The sequence below is a fragment of the Dreissena polymorpha genome, chromosome 1 (assembly GCF_020536995.1).
Source record: "Dreissena polymorpha isolate Duluth1 chromosome 1, UMN_Dpol_1.0, whole genome shotgun sequence".
Lineage (NCBI taxonomy): Eukaryota > Metazoa > Mollusca > Bivalvia > Myida > Dreissenidae > Dreissena > Dreissena polymorpha.
This window is the reverse complement of record NC_068355.1, coordinates 202,539,391-202,551,988: the sequence shown is the minus strand read 5'-3', so window position 1 is coordinate 202,551,988 and position 12,598 is coordinate 202,539,391. Positions and strand designations below refer to the sequence as shown.

General features: G+C 33.0%; 1 long non-coding RNA gene across 1 annotated transcript; it reads left to right on the top strand.

Moving 5' to 3' along the window:
* Nucleotides 1-5,514: 5,514 nt before the first annotated feature.
* LOC127864675 (uncharacterized) lies at nucleotides 5,515-12,386 on the top strand. Its single transcript, XR_008042203.1, has 4 exons — nucleotides 5,515-5,616; nucleotides 10,274-10,324; nucleotides 10,871-10,962; nucleotides 11,311-12,386. It is a non-coding gene; the product is annotated as an uncharacterized LOC127864675 (long non-coding RNA).
* The last annotated feature ends 212 nt before the right edge of the window (nucleotides 12,387-12,598 follow it).

Below are 12,598 nucleotides of genomic sequence, written 5' to 3'. Positions count from 1 at the left end.
TCTACAAAAATACCATTTTAAGAAAAAGTATATTTAAAAATAAACATTATAACAAAACCCTACAATAATTTATTTTAACAACGCTTCTTGGTTTTAGCTTTTTTTCTGGGATTGAACTTAATTTTAGTAGAATATTCCAACATTTGTCACTTCATGTATACGTTGCGTTCCAAAGTATATGTGCTGCGACAGAAATGTTAACACACAGATGTGCAAAGTAACGAAACTCAGATCCATTAAAACAGACGACATGAATCGCAGTGTGTGTATAAAAAGAAATATTCATCGCCTCTAATTGCCTGTCAATGACACTCGTATGTGTGCACTTTGAACTACTTTTAAAACAACTGTTTATCTCGATTTGGGTTGCACACAAATGGTCATGAATGATGCGTTCCTGTGCATCAATGCGTGCGATCTAGCTGATAATGTTAGTAATGCGATATCCTTTAAAACTGTTTTAAAAGGTAAACAAAACTCTTACTACAAATATTTTCTCAAAGGTGCAATGTCAAGGTTAGTGATTGCAAAAACGTTACTTATAACATTCCCGGTACACAATGGCTCCTCCTCGGTTTTGCGCTGCGTCTACGTGGCATATGATTTCTTATTCACTGTGTCAACATAAACTAACGAATTTTAATCACGCTTCTTTTGAAATATTTTTTATGGCGTGCTTTGCAATATAGAATCAGGCGACTTTGATTCGTGTCGGAAATCAATACTTAGTAGTCCCAGACGAGAGAAGAATGACATGTATTGCTAGTCTGTTTGAATATTGCCAAAGTCGTGAAAATATGTATTAATTATTTGAGCATATATCGTCTTGTCTGCATAAAGATATTGAGGAAACAGTTATTATTCCATCTGAAATTTGTGTAAGTTTTATTTGGATTATGTGTAACATGTTTAAAGTATAACGAAATGTTGTTCTAATTAGTGTGAGTTGAAATTGGTCTTTGTACACTGTAAGTCAAGGCCGTATACGTAAAAGGCTGTATGACCCATTTAATAACCTAACAAAGGCTAGTTTGAAACAAAGATATTACATTAACGGCAGGGTTAAATGATGACATTTAAACAAAACACAATGTGCTTCAAAATGAGACGTTAATATATAATAAACACATAAATTCCACTTTCAACTTATTTCTTGTGATTTGCCGTTTCACTTTCAGCTACCTAATAAATAAACATATTGGAGTGCTTACTTTTACTTACTAACCTGATTGGTATGTGTGCCCATTAATAAAACCATCATTTACATCTCCTCTGTAACGCAAATATATGACTTCCCATAAAGACGCCAAGATGTCACACGAAAGATATTGCGCCAGTGTTTACCTACTGTAATGCATGAATACAGTCTAATTAATGAATTTTTTCATAAATAGTTCTTCTGTAGACGCAATGTTTCATTGATTATTATGACAAGGGAGTGTAAACCATTTCTGAAATTGAATTTGTTTTGCAGAGTGTTTACCCATGTTTTTGATATTCTAATAATAAGATGACTCGCTATATAAATTAGTTTTAAAGGGTCTTATTCAAATATTTTGATATGTTTTAATTGTTCGTCATTAAATGGTTAAGAACTTAAGATTGATAAATGTACACATGCTTTATATTAATAAGCAGTTATACTATAAATAACCTATCCACCAATTTTCGCAAAAGAACACACACAAAAAACACTCTACAGTATAATACAGTTTTGAATATGTTATGTTCTTAAAATTGTTCACGTTCTAATGATGATACTAAACTGAATGATGATTCACTATGAATATACTCAATGTTGATATTTCGCTCCACAGTGTACATAATCCTTTTCTGTTTTTTAATCCGTGACAAAAGTGTAAGAATTATCATTTCGACAATCTATTAACAACCTATACAATTAAAATCAAATGATGTATGTAACCCAACTTGTTGTTTAATATACATTAATTCATTTATATTAGTATACTTTTCTTGTTTACTAGGCTAATGACATTGTGACAATCCAGAAACAGGTATGACATTAACTGACTTAAAAGCAATAAGGAAAGTACACTGTTGATTAAGTTTACGACGCAAGTGATGTTCTTAAAGTTACAATTATCGCTTGTTTGTGTCAGTAATATCGCATAACTGCCGCGGGCAATCATCAATCCCCATCTTGTTCAATGTCCAATTGTGTATTTGATAAAGCATTTATACAACTTTTCCTATAAAGATTTAGCATTTTAAGATTGCTGTTTTGCACTTCTGTCCGTCAGACGGTAGAATTATCGGTCCGAACACAATTTTGTTTCTACATGTTATATATGGGACGCTTTGACATAAGATTATCAAATTATGCTGGGCAAGTGACAGAAAGAAAGGCACATTCCGAGCACTTGATACGAGAAGTTCACATAAGGTTGAAACGTAACATTCGTTTACGTTAGTTATCTGGAGACATTTAATATTTTACAAAAATAAGTATATTTTTAAAGAAACGCTTTAATACGCTTATCAGCAGGTGAAAGTGAAAGAGCAATTGATGAAGCCTATGAATTTGTAGATCAACAAGTTTAAGGAAGCGGTCACATAAACCATGTTACTTTGGTTGTAATTAGATGTGACCACTCTGCTAGCTTAACAACCACAGGCTTATGATCTAAGTCATAATGTATTAAAGGGATTTAATCAGATTTTTTTTATTTTTGGAAAATGATGTCATTCAATGAATTTAGACTCTGCACTATTATGCTAAGTATAATTTTAAATACTTAAGATTTGCTTCTAGAGGGCCCAGCGTTAACACGAAAAAAAAAATAATTTAAAAATGTGACTGTTACGGGGTTTAACGCTGGGCCCTCTAGAAGCAAATCTTAAGGCCGTATCACTACACCAACCAGGTTTTTGTTTTTGGATGGTACTCTACTCGCAATATTTGCCATATACGTCTTTGTCTAAATACTCTATGAAAAGCATTTCAAACGCATCATTTATGAACAGATTTTTATGAATCCCAATATGCTATTTCATATGCTAGCATTCCCATAAAATTTGCCATTTGAGGTTACAATTCACAAACATGGTCGCGAATACCTGTTGACATTTAAACCATAATTTTGAATCAAGATGAATGCTGATTTTATATTATGTGCAAACTTAAGAAACAAGCCTTATTAGTAAGCCCCAGCCAAACACAAATGTCATTGTGTTTGTTCTGTTAACAAGATTAGTCATTAACGATGTGCGCAAGCTGGCTCGAAACCAGACCCAGCCTGCGTGAGGCAAATGCCCCTTAAGGCAATTTCGCATTTCTGAAAGTTAGAAAAGTCCCTTTATTTTGCTATGATTCAGCGGTTTTGCACCTTAGAACCTTACTCTGGATTGGATATTTTTAGGGGCTATATTTAGATGATGCTTAAAGCTTAACAAAGGGATGTAGTACGTGTCTGGTATTTGTTGCCATTTAATTAAAGAACAGCATAAAAAGAAGTTTCATCGATGGGAAAGGTTTGACACATTTTTTAAAGAACATGCATTTGCTTTTCGGAAAACTTAAATAGCTAAATAAAACAACCATTTGAATGGTTAATTAATGTATTTTGACCTTTGAATGTATGCATTTGATATTATTGTTGGGGAATAAATGGCTTGCGCTTTACGAGAGCACGTATTGGTGAAACGAACAGATACTTCTTGTCGAAATGACTTTAGTATAACTTGATGACCAATTGTACATTTATTTCGAATATGTTTCAAATGTTTTGTTCTAGACGGCATGTACTTTTTTAAATATATTGTGTCTTTTATTTGCGTTTAGTTGCCAAATATGCTCCTAGTCTCTGCTTGATCCGTTTGAACAGTATTCAACTTATAATACAAGTGCTTTGCAGTGCACTCGTATGTGATTCGAGCTTGCATAAAATTCGGTTTAGTTTTGGTCAATATGCAATGTTTGTCTCTCTTTTGCAGCAGTTAGACTGCATCAGAAAATCAAACGTTATCGGCTGTGAACATCAAGGTCACTTAGCTCTGGTTCGCAGCACCGAACTAGGCCGACATGGCTGTACTCACAACCACATACTGGAGGACCGTACAGTAACTAATGGCTAACATTTATCATGTTTACTTGAAAACTTATAAAGAATGGATTTTGCATAAGTTTGAAAGGTGTTTGAAAAAGAATCTCATGCTTTTGTTAAAAGAGAACGTCGGTTTCAGACGCATACAGTTGCCTTTGGAGCAGCTACATTAAAGGGGCCTTTTCACAGATTTTGGCATTTTTTAACTTATTCATTAAATGCTTTATATCGATAAATATAAACATTGGATCGTAAAAGCTCCAGTAAAAAATCAAGAATAAAATTAAAAAAAGGAAAAGAACATTGCCCGGACCAGGTTTCGAACCAGTGACCCCTGGAGTCCTGCCAGAGTCCTGAAGTAAAAACGCTTTAGCCTACTGAGCTATTCCGCCGAGTACACATACTTGAAGTATTTTATACCTTATATAAGCAATCTTCGTAGTTTCACAAAATTTAACGACAAAAACAGAACTCTCCAAATTATTCAATCGTTTCGCGTTGCAACGCTTTATAATTTTTAGGTTTTAAAATCGTCAAAAGATGCATATAATGGCTATATTAGACCATGGTAAATGTTCAGTATTACTGTTTCCTCACAAATATCATAACTAAAACGAAAATTTGCGAATCTGAAACAACTTTTTTCAATTTTGTCAATTTACCAAAGCGTGAAAAGATCCCTTTAAATATACCTTGTCCATAGCAGCACACCTACTTCTGTATCAAGCGATAAATGTGGTTTACAGAGTACGCACGAATGTTACTGGTCGTTTCTAATTCAGTTCGAAAACTATTCAAGTGGTTTGCATTTGATTTTCATCTGAATTCAGCTTGCATGCATTATGTTGACTGTTGGTCAATATGAGGTATGTGCCAATTTCTTTGCAACAGGTTCACGGCTTTCAGAGGAGCATCTGCTATCGACATCAGCCCGCTGTACTCAGAAGCACCAAACCAGTCCGAAAGAGCTTTCACAGTGACCAGATGGATATTGTTAATAGTGTTCACATGCATATGGCTACACTGTTAATGTTCATGCAATTTTATGTTTCTTGGGTACTGTTGTTCAATAGTTGTATCATGTGGTATGATTTCAAGTAAAAAGCAACAATAATATATCGGTACAGGAGCCTATATAAAATGACAAAAAATAAATACCAAAAATTTGTCATGAAAACTTGGTGTTTGTTGCAACCAATCATGACCGAATTAGGGCAATATTGTATTCTTCACGATGTCAGAATTTAACGCCAGCGCTTCTGTGAGCCACTTATGCAACAATAATTGTTTATAACGCCTGAACATTTAAATATAAGGCCCCGTTCCACCAACATTCAACGGCGGACATTTTTCACTTCGGACAGTGATGCGCGCATTCTACTAAGCCAGCTTGCATATTTTAAAAACATTAATACAACTAGCTTTATAATTTCATTTCAGATGTGTTTCCGGGTCAACTATGGCCGACGTTGGTTTTTCAATACTCTGAGAAATAAGTGATTTTTTTTAAGTGATTGCATATTAAAAAAAGGATTCTGGATAGTAAAATAAAGTGAGTAAAAGTGAGCATGTGAACTTTATGTTATCTAACTTACAGGCAGGTGCCAGGAAAACATTATAATTTTGACAAACAATGTGTTAAATAATTTTAAAAAATTACATGAACGCAGCCATATTGGACACCATGTTCATTGAAGCTTGACCATTTAACTATCGATGCTTATTTAAATCACGAAGGTCACGTTCGACCACTCTGTCTATACTTCCCAAAAAAGATCAGTACCACGAAAATGTCAACAAAGGGCAAACATGACAAAAAATGTAAAAAAGAAATCAACTCAAAGGGTAGCGTCAGTGAACTAGAAACGGACTCTATTGAGCCTGAACTGTCTAAAAAGCAGTCTTCAAGCGATCGTGCTGCATCAATTGAAATAAGCAGCGGCGAAGAAAATACGCGTAAAAGTGAAATCTCTGACATAAAAAATCAATTGAAAGACATTAATTCAAAATTGTCGAATATTGTTTCAAACGTCGACAAATCAATCAACAAGATGAACGATAAGGTGAAAGATATAATAGAAAGAGACGACGAAAGACTGAAAATCTTAGTGAACGATCTCTTCGATAAACTTAAAGAAAGTTTATTAACATCATGTACAAAACAAATTGAAATTTTAGAGGCAAGACTATTTGAGAAGGAGATTGAAAATGATACACTTAAGAAAGATGTCAAAAACCTGAAGTCGCAAGTAAATATACAGTCGGAAGAAAACGCAAAACTGAAAGCTGAATTAGCGAACCAGGAAAACAACAGAAAAAGATCAGAAAATGACTCTAACCAATATAGTCGAAGCAATAATATTATTCTAAGCGGAATAGAACATTCAACCGCAGAAATTGACCCCAACGGAACGCCTTTATTTGAATCAGCAGAGGAAACCATTTAAATCTCCATTGCCAAAATTAATAGCATCATCAAGGAGAGCCTTACTATGGAAGACGTTGACATCGCCCACCGACTGAAAAGGAGTCCAAATGGCAAGAAAGATATAATCTTACGCTTCAAATCACGTATGACGCGTAACCGCGTGGTGAGGCAAAGCAAACTGCTTCGTGCGAAAGGCGTGTTTGTACGTGAGGATCTAACCCCCCTAAATCATGAGGTGTTTATGAGCGTGAAACGGAAAATGTCGGACGAAGTTAAAAGTGTCTGGTCCAGGAACGGTGCCATCTCCTACAAAGACACAAGAGACGTGGTTCATCGCGTAGAATGGGAGGACTATCAGCACTGGCTTGATCTACCGTGGCCTAAAAAATAACATTGATACCTCAAAGAACATTTACTTAAAGTGTCGATAGAGTAAAAATAAAAATTACATTGCTTGCGCTATTCTTTGTACACTTAATACTAAAGGTGCTAAATTACCAAAAACGATCATGGGCTGTAAAAGTTTTAGTGGTGTAAAAGTGTTAAGGTTGTCAACGCTACTTTTTTCCGCACTTTACTTTGTACTCTCACTGGACTGACTTGTTAATAAATAAAGCTTATTGCACGAGTTGCACGAGGATCCCGTTTTTTATTGAGGCCGATCAATAAGATTGTTTACAGTGCCTTATAAAATTAGATACGATTACAATCAAGACACAGGTCAAATGTACTGAGCACTTTAAAATGCCACAGGGCAAAAAAATGGGAATTTTTATGAAAACAGAAATATGGTTTATCATTACTTTTAACGCCTAAAAGAGTTTGTTGTTGTTTTTTTCTTCTGTTTTTGTTTTTCGCTGAAGAAAGAAACATCCTCTCATTTAGCAAGGCATTTTTCCTTTATAAAAAAAAAACAGTGGCCGTGCTGCATCTTTTATGAAAAAAAGATGTGTGCCTAGGCCTTACTGTATTTCTTTGGGGTTTTTTAAATTCTAATAATAACACATTCTCTCGTCACTACACACTAAGCAAACATAAGCAACCAAAATACATATTTTTATATCTTCATGTACAAACACTTCAATATAAGTATGCTTAATTGCCCAAGCATAAATGATATTTACTAGTGATGGATGTTTTATATAATCCTTATCTTCGTTTTTTTTGCCTAGACTTATGTCCATCTCTACTATTTATGCAGTAATTGCCTAAAAAGTATATCGGGCGAAAATATCCGGAAAATAAATCAAATCATATCGTTAGCATTGCTCTGTACTTTTAATTGTTTAACGTTTTTGCAAAACAGTCTTTACCAAAACAGCATTACGGTATTACTTATACTGCAACTTATACATCTCCTTACTCGATCTTATATTAGAAAATGTACATATATTGTGAGCTTAAGATGTTCATTTATATAGTTTTCTACTCGCTATTGCATAATGTAAACCTGATATGGTATAAACTTAGCGATGTTCACTATACATGTACTCTTATTCTAAAAAAACTCATCATGATCTAATGTGTCATTGTGTTGTACATCTATAACATATTATTATATGCTAGCCTGTTGATTACCAACCCCACTCCTTTATACGCAATTCACGATGGGGTTTGTTTCGAAGCAAATTAATTGAAAGTTAATTTACGTGGTAACACTTATGAAAACCTGTAGTCACGCAAAATAATTAGAAAAATGATAGAAATATAGTCAAAATGTCTTATCATTTTTGAAATCAAATTAGAAATTGTGTACATATCTCATCGAGGAAAATTTCTAAGCATCCTCAATTATATAGAGATACTAAACGAAATAGTTTTTCCCTTTTTTATTTAAATACAAGTAAGTCTATTAAAATATTATACCTGAAAATAACCGTTAAAGGGCCACAACAGAGTAAAATCTTAAAAGGTTTAAAAATGGCGAATATAACATTACGGTTCTTTTTTATTAAGCTTATTAAGCATATTAAACGGAAAATGTATTCATGAATTGAAATAGAAAAAACAATTAATCTAATATATCGTCTGTTTTGTTTGTTTCCTTTCGTGATTACATCTAGACGTTTCTTGTTTGAATTTTGACGTCATAATATGTACAATGTCTGTGTAATAAGAGTATTTTCTCGTTGCGAATTTTGATGTCATAATATGTTCAATGTAAATATTATAAAAACTTGTTCTTGTTTGAATTTTGACGCCATGATATGTTCAATGTCAGTGTATTGTCGTGAATTGAAATAGAAAACAATAATTCATCTAGTGTATCGATTGTTTTGTTTTGTTTGTTTTCCTTTCTTGTTTACATTTTGACGTTTCTTTTTTGAATTTCGATGTCATAATATGTTAAATGTCTGTAAAATAAGAGCTTTTTCTTGTAGTGAATACTGTCGTCATAATATGCTCAATGTCAGTATTATAAAATCTTTTTCTAGTTTGAATTTGACGTCATAAAATGTTCAATGTCAGTGTAACAAAAGCTTCTTCTTCGTCTAAAATTTGACGTCATAATATTTTTTAATTGTCAGTGTATTAATAGCATGGTCTTCTTTGAATTTTGACGTCATAATATGTTCAATGTCAGTGTAATTAGAGCTTTCAATAAGACTTTTTTCTATAAACATTGGTTTGAACAAAATATTAAATATGTCGACCAATTATACGATTACAGAATTAAAGACTTCTATTCTTTTGATAATATATGCTACATATACGGAATATCTCCAAGTAATTTCCTGATGTACTACACATTAATCAAAAGCATACCCATTCATATTAAATCTATAACGAATATGAATAACACACCATGCTATCAAACAACATTCGTAGAAAACATACTTACAGGAAAAAACAAAACAATCAAAATATTTTACATGTTACAAATTAAAAAACCTGTAGAAATCTCTAAAACTCAAAATAAATGGCAAAGCCTTTTTCGAGAACATGAACTAATTGGAAAGACATATTTATCATGCCATATAAAGCAACTATCGATAGCACACTGAGAAATTTTCAATATAAATACATCCATAGAATAATAGCAACAAATAAATATCTTATTAAGTGCAACCTATCCAACACAAATTTATGTGATATATGCTGCGAACACATTGAAACAATAGAACACTGTTTCTGGGAGTGTAAACATATTAAAACTCTATGGAACCAACTGGCAACATTTCTTGAGAAACAACAAATAAAAGTCAAACTGTCACTCTTAAATATTAGTTTCGGTGTAAATACCTTCACAATACCAGAAATTAATAACACTGTGAACTACATTATTTTTTACTAATGAAATATTTCATATTCAGCATAAAAAAAAACAAACTAATACCCACTTTTAACTGTTTTATAAACTATTTAAAGCTAAAGATCCAAATCGAAAAAGAAATAGCCCTCAACAACCATACACTTAATATTTTTGAACAAAAATGGAAACACATTAAAATCTCAAAAACCCAGTCCAGTTGTCTTCTATCCCACCTTACGCAACTCATCTATTATTCTTATTACTATATTAAAAAAACATATATCACTAACAATTTAAAAAACACCTGTAAATACTAGCATATTATGTATTATATGTTTGACATTACTACTGTTGTATAATATAACTTTGTTCTTGACCATGCACATATATACATTGTATGTTTTACATTGAATAAAAAAATAATAATAATTTCATTGTCTGCAAAGAAGTACACTTAAAATACACAAATACCTGGGTTTTTTTTCCTTTCACCTATTTATTTTTTTATTGGGTATTTTGCCTTTCCAGGTATATAAATGCCTGTGGCTGACGTGGGTAAGCGAGGGCCATTTGATAGAGGTATATTATGCTGAAATAGGTTATGATAATAATTTATTATCAGGAACACACTGGGCTAGGCATATTTATGGTGCCAACGGTTTGAAAGACTGTTATTATAGGCTTAAGGGTTATTCCTTTCATTGGCGTGTTGTAATTTCTTATTTTTCGCGTCGAGATCTTTCTTACATATTGCATCACCTATTTTTATTGCTTAAATCAAGTTTGCTTGGAATTCGGAAAAAAAATATGGTTATAAGGTTCTCTAAGAGCAAAATGTTGTGGTTAATGTGTATTTAAATAATTGCTTTACATTTGATTTATAAAGACATATTTTAGTATGTTGGGACCAATATTTCATGCCAGCTTGCATAAAATATTCTAATATAGGCATTTCCAGCTTTGAACGCAATATTTAAAGAGGCGTCCAAACTTCGAAATTTATTACACCATTTTAATGGTTGCCTCCCTGTTTGCTCAGATGTTATCATAAATTTGGTTGATCATGAAAAACTGGATGGACAGTTTCGTGTGTACGTATTTGTATGAAAGTGTTTGTGTTTACAGGTGTATACATTATCGATGTGCGCAAGCCGGCTCGAACCCAGAACCCACCAGCCTGAGACCGAAGCCCGAGAAGCTCTAGAGTGCACCTAAAAGTAATATGTTGTTTAAAAAAAATCAGTTTATTCCCTTAAAATAACTGTCACTTAGTGCATTTACACTTCAGCACACTGGAAATGGATTGTATGCCAATACCTTTGCTATAACTAGATGAAGCCTTAATCTGAACAAAGGGAGGTAACTCCGTATATTGGATTAGTTGACATGTGCAAAATACACGATAAGACAGCATTACAAGTTGCACAAATATAAATGGTTTTGAACCATTTGTAAGAGAATATCTTTAACATTTCGAAAGTCTTAATAAGTCTTATTTAAGTACATTCGAATTATGCATTTATGTATTTTGAGCAGTGGATGCATACATTTTTATATCATTTTAGTCAATACAATGGATATGGCGCTCTACATGAGGACATACTGGTTAAGCAAGCTACTTCTGGTTGGAATGCTTCAAGTTTCACCTGAAAACTCAGAGTACATTTAATGTGCAAAGGTGTGAATGTTTATTGTGCATATGGAGTGCGTTTATTAAAAAAGACTGTCCGTTTTATTTGTATGAAGTTGCCTCATAGATAAGTTTATGATTTGATTACTTATGTAAACAGCAGTAATAGCAGACACATTAAGCGTGTTTTTTCCAGAACAGCTCATTGATCTTTGATTTAAGTGAAAACTTTTCTTAGTGGAACATAAAATGTGGAAATGCATGAGATTTGCATAAATTAGGATATTGGTTAACAGGGTCTGCACGTATTTACGAATATGTCCCGCTTCGCGTCTAGTTAAGTTTGAACACTATTCAAGGCATTCGCAAATAAAGTAAAAAAAATGTTAAACAAAGTAATCAATGTATTTATCCAAATTTTCTGATTCAAAAGTAGTTTTGGTTGCACTTTAAGATAACGATTACAATTGGAACATATCAAAATGTGTGAATGCTTTTAAGGCAGTATTACATTTACCGTACGTCGGCATATTCCCTTGATATTGCTGTAACTCTGTTATTATGCAAGTAAGCACACTCGATTGGCTTTTGTCACCAGTTTCGGAACCATAATTAGATGATTCTTCCATTCCAACAAATGGAAGACTATCCTTATAAGTTGACGTATTAATATTTTTAATAAGCACATACTGGTAGCACATCAGTTCCTGCTGATGTATATGTACACAGTATTATTTGAAAACCAATTGGACATGTATTTCGAATAAGTTTTAAAAAAAACATTGTACACAATGGTATGTCTTTGTAAGTTTCAAATTCATGAAGTTGCCGCATAGTTTTATTTCGCTACATTAAGCGGTAGTGTTGTGTTCCTTGTCCAAAAGACCACAGTTATCTATGAATCTAGTAAAGCATTTGCATAATTCCACAATACCCCATCGGTAATGGAACATATATAAAATGAAATTATGTCAATCAACTGATACAATTGATACACATTTTACATGGATGTAACGGGAATTCAATAGATCTTTGAAGATAAATCGTTTATTGTTAAATTGTTGGCCTTAATTCAGAAATTGTGTTACTCGTTTTCTTAACCGATCGATGTTCGGTCACCGGAAGATATGTATTGTTTGTGTAGAGTAAAGAGCTCCTGTTTTCTACATGAGCAGATACTGGTTTAAACAGGTAGTGATTGAAATGCATTGCTTGAAAATTAA